At 44.9% G+C, this 4913-nt stretch overlaps 1 long non-coding RNA gene across 1 annotated transcript; it reads left to right on the top strand.

Moving 5' to 3' along the window:
• LOC106902474 lies at positions 1–3122 on the top strand. The gene is made up of 5 exons (XR_001414524.1): positions 1–375; positions 1464–1601; positions 1796–1977; positions 2213–2355; positions 2856–3122. It is a non-coding gene; the product is annotated as an uncharacterized LOC106902474 (long non-coding RNA).
• The last annotated feature ends 1791 nt before the right edge of the window (positions 3123–4913 follow it).

The raw sequence follows: 4913 nt of genomic DNA, 5'->3' as shown, positions 1-4913 counted from the left end.
GAACACTTAGTGCTAATAGAGCGCCAGCAAGCCTGAATTAAACAGTGCGAGCTGCGCAGCACTGGTTACTGTTAGATTTGTTCCCATCCTGAAAAATCATTTGAAGTATCAGTGCGTGTGGCTGCCGTGGATTTGTTTGTACCCCAGGACTAGGATCCTCTGCGAAGTTATATGCAAAACTGTTTACAAATAGACATTTCACCCACAGAAAATCTTTCCAAATCCAGTTGTAACAGAGAGATGAGACAGCGAGGGGGAAAGGCACACGAAGCGTATTACTCAAGCATATGATTTGGAGTTACGATGCTTGAACTCGGGAAGAACATGAAGTTGACTTTATGGATGACCCTAAATTTGCACCTTTGGGTGTTTCAGGTTGGTTTTTTTTTTTAACAAAATTTCATCTGGTTGCTTGTTCCTTACATATTTGGACATGGGTCCTAAAAACAGCAGGTGGTTAAAGTTTATTTCCGAAAACAGCTTTTCACTGAAGTTTTGGAATAATAAACGCACAGCACCAGTATCTTCCAGAGCAAGACACTCACCTGGTTTGTCTTCAAACTGTTTTCACAATTGGTTACACTGCGGGCTAATTTAAACACTCGTCTGGAGTTTTATAAAAGGTTGGACTATTTAGCGATGGATGTAAATACATTGTTTCATCGTATATTAGATGGAAAAATAGAAAAAAGTTAATAATTTGGATTTTAAATATAACAGTTCCTGTGACAGCCGGTGGCTATTACAAAGCCAGCAGAGGAGCTGGAGATCTCCTTAGATATAGCCAGATAGATCTCCTTAGATACAGCCAGCTCAGATTTCCTTCACTAGATTTCATCTCAAATACATAAAAGCTGGTAAAAGACTCTCTAAGTGAAATGGGGAATACATACAATTCTTCAACTTCTGTTCCAAACTTAACTGTCAGCTTCTGTGCATCTTCTGCTCGGTGCAGAGGGCAACCTGCATCCTCACATGGACTACCCTGTTGTGATCTTCCACTCTCCTCGTGCCTCAAACACAAGAATTGGGTTACAAGGAGGGAATGCACCGGCCTTTCACTTCCGAGCAAGTCTCTTTCATCGTATCTTGATAAACTTCAGTGGGCTATGAAAAACAAATTGAAGTGCTAGTAATGTTCTCTCAGGTCACTCAATGTGAAGATTTTAGCAGTGATGAGCTAAATCTGCAAATTATAGGAAATGTCCCACAAGTACAGTTCAAGGAGAATGTGCTTTCTGCAAAGGATGTAGTGGAATCTGCAAAATTACAGGCTCTAAAATCCGTAGTCAGCTAATATGCACAGAGTTATTCAAAATGGAGGAAAAAAGCAAAGTGGTGTTGAAAGTACCCAAGCTGTTCATTCCTGTTCGTGCAGAAAGTTGTTTCTACAAACATATACGTTGTCTGCGCACAAAGATGGTTTTAAAGATCTCACTGGTTCCACTTGTTCTTCTTTTCAGAGGCATTAATACACAAGCAGGGTCCAGTTCCAGCCTTTACTCGGGTAAAGCTACCTTAGATAGCCACGAAACTTCGCCTCAATAAGGACTGCCAGCTTGACTTTCCATCCCTTCACCTCCCAGCTGAAATCCTTCCAGGTGAGCAATGTCAGACTCGAGAGGAAAAATACTGAATAGCACATTTCAGCTCAGTGAATACCACAAAAATCCCCTAGATTTCTGAGTAGGCTCTTGAAGAACATGGGAGGGGCTATGTGCAGCCATTAAAAACACGTATGATACTTGTATGTGCTATTTCTTTCATTTAACATACTCCATTTCACGCTTCTTAGTGATTGCCTTAAATTTCCTGACTGAAGCAAGGGAAGACTGGTGAAAAGCACAAAGAAAGGTTGGCATTTAAAGGGAGATGTTCAACTGATACAGAACAGCTCCGCTGACATCATTGGTAGCTACAGCAATTGATATCAGCTGATGATCTGCCCTTTATATTCCAAGAACCCCAGAGTGCTGGGTACGTATAGGCACTGGGAGAGCGTTTTAACTCGATCACACCCAGTCCCAATAATAGAATACGTGTCGCTAAAATGCATATGCAACGTATGGAAAAAAAAAAATATAATTCCAAATACATATCCACTCTAGCTGCACTGGAGATTATAGTTGATAATGCAGATTAATGCATTATTTGATTCCAGCTCTAATATTGATTCTCTTCATAACAAGCGCATTTACCTCTTCTTCTCTAGGTCACTTTGGCATCCATAAGCTGATTTTTTTCCTCTGCCTCAAAAAGTTGTTCTGAGGGGACCTGGATGAATAACGGTGTATGCGTCAGGTTAACAATTCGTCACATTTAAAAGATTTTATTGAATCTTCCCTGATTTTGGTGGTTAGTGATACCTATAGTTTTTAACTGGGCTCTCCACACTGAGCAAATTAATTTCAGGTCTGCCTGGCTGAAATCCCTCTGCAGATTTAGAGTTAGCAATGTTATTCTTTCTTGCCTTCCTTACTGACCAAAGGGGAAGCCAAACTATAACAAAATGAACGCATACCAGCGTTAAAGAGAGTAACTATGTCGCTCGTGGCTGTTTCGGGAGTAGCCGAGGCAATCCTGTAACCTGGAGGTTACAAAAATGTGTTGTATGCCTCAGAGTGAACAGGTATAAACCAGCGTAGGTCCTCAAAATAAAGAGTCACTTTGCAAATGTGTTAGGACCCATCTATGCATTTCAAGGGTAAGGTGAAGGCTCAGGTCTCCTATAAAACATGAAAGTTGGGTCTGGAACTTTTTAAGACATATATAGTGTATATAATTTGAATATAAAACCCCCGAATCTCTGGGAAAAATGCAGGATGAGCCTTACATTTTCTGTTACTTTTATTTAGCTCCATCGTGCAACTCTCACTGGAGTCAGGAAGAGGTTTTCCATTCAAAAGTCAGCTGTGAATTAAAGAAAGGATTGTATGGAAATTTGAAACCGCACACAGACAAGTCCAACCCTGAGAGGCAAAGGAGAAGTTGTGGCTCCATTTGATGTCCATCCCTTATTTCTCAGAACAGCTATAAGAACAGCGCTTCCCGATGACTTCTGACAATTTGCATAGATAATTAACTTGCACAGATTGAAAACCCGCAATAAATAGTTTCCCCTATCCTGCTGCTCTTTTTCTGTGGTTTGAGAGCAAGGGAGAGGTCTGGGCACTTTTTTTTTTTCCCTCCATCATCCAGTTCTTCACCTAAATCTCCCTTTGCCCCCATTATAATAAAAAGCCTGCTGACGAGCAGGTACAGAGAAGAACGATGTGGCTTTTGCCACGAAGACTATGTATTTTATCAGCAGGTTACCAGGTAAAGGGTTGAGTGGTTTAGCTGAAATGAGAGTCTTGTAAAGGAAATCAGTGCAGTGGTTAACCTTAAAACTGCATTCATGGATGTACACTTCAACAAATGCAGCAATGAAATGATAAACATGACCCAAATCCTGGCTCTTACTGGGGGAGGGGGAAATGGTGGAGAAAAAAAAAAAAAAAAGATCTGCTCCTTGTTTATTTGAGCCCTGCGCACAGAAGGAAACGGGTTTGGATGCTTCAGCCAGGACTCCGCATTTCCAAAGCGGAGGGGCTGCAATCCATCTGCCTCCCGAGTTTCAGCTGAGTTTCGGATGACGGCAGCCAATTTAAATGTCACTGTTTAATAGGATAACGCGCTCGCGGGGATCGGGCGCCGCTGCCTTCCTCCCACGATGTCTTCATCTCTCCCCGGGCAAAAAAATCTCGGGTTTCCCTTGCCTGATCCTTTCAGTGTCAGCTCCATGTTACCGGAACACGCATCCAGCTGTTTTCCCTATCACAGCTGCATCTCCAGCAGCAGCTTCGGGGTTTGAAGACTGCAGAGGGCGGTGAAGGGGGACGTTCAACTTCACAACAAAAATAAGGCTAGGAAAAGCGTATTTGGGAGGGCTACAAACCTTAAACAGGGGAGAGGGGTGAACTTAGTTCACCGACACTATCTCCAGGGCTGAGCTGCTACTTTCCTGGGAGAGAGAACACCGAAGCCAGGCAGAGTGGTGGGTCTCCCTGGGCTGCTGGTTAAAACCGGGTTTACAAATAAAACCAGGAGCATCGAGTTAGCAAAACATGGCACAGCCATGCAAAGGGGAGCTGGGCAGTGGCACGGGGCTGTGCTTCGCATCGCCTCACCAAGTTCAGGGCCAGAGACAGCCTAGCCTTGACCTCTCAGACACCCTGAAATCTCCCAAGCAGCTACCCAAAGCCTATTTTTAGCCCTCCCTGCCCGGTGTGTGTGTGTGTGTTTGTGTGTGTGTGTGTGTGTTTGCACAATGGAGAAAAGCCCAAGAGCGGGACCAGACGGCCCTGAAAAGGGAAATCTGATTTTATCGCCGGCTGAGGATGCCGGTGACATGATTTCCTTCGGCTGGAAGGTGGGTCTCCGAGTTGCTTAAACAAACTGCAAAGCCGACGCGCCCCAGCTTTCCTCCCAGCCAGTTTAGGCACCCCTGCTCCCGAAAGGAGGTGCTGAGAGTGAACCCACTTTTCCCCCACACCCCACAAAGCTGGGGGGGACGGGGGAAACGGGGTACCCCAGCCACCACAAAGCAACAGGGGCAATTCCCAGTAGAAGAAGAGGGGGGGGGAGAAAAAAAATAAAGCTTCTCTTTCTGGAAACTGCCTCCCAAAGCTGGACACGTTGCGTTTGTTGTGCTGAGAGAAGGCGTTTTCATGGTATCAACATCCAACACCTTCCCCCCACTCCACCCCCAACCCTCTCCCCTCCCCTGGCAAAGTTGGAGGCAAGGCTCTGGGTGTTCATCCCAGCCTTTCCACCCGGGCAGCGAAACTCAGAAAAGGGCAACGAACTCCCCGGACACCCCCCCCAACCCACCACACACACACACACACACTCCCCCCCCAAAGAGGGACGAG

This window comes from Calidris pugnax, unplaced genomic scaffold (genome assembly GCF_001431845.1).
Source record: "Calidris pugnax isolate Ruff unplaced genomic scaffold, ASM143184v1 scaffold20, whole genome shotgun sequence".
In the NCBI taxonomy this organism is placed as follows: domain Eukaryota; kingdom Metazoa; phylum Chordata; class Aves; order Charadriiformes; family Scolopacidae; genus Calidris; species Calidris pugnax.
Note: the sequence above shows the minus strand (reverse complement) of the source record. Positions and strands in the feature narration are given on the sequence as shown.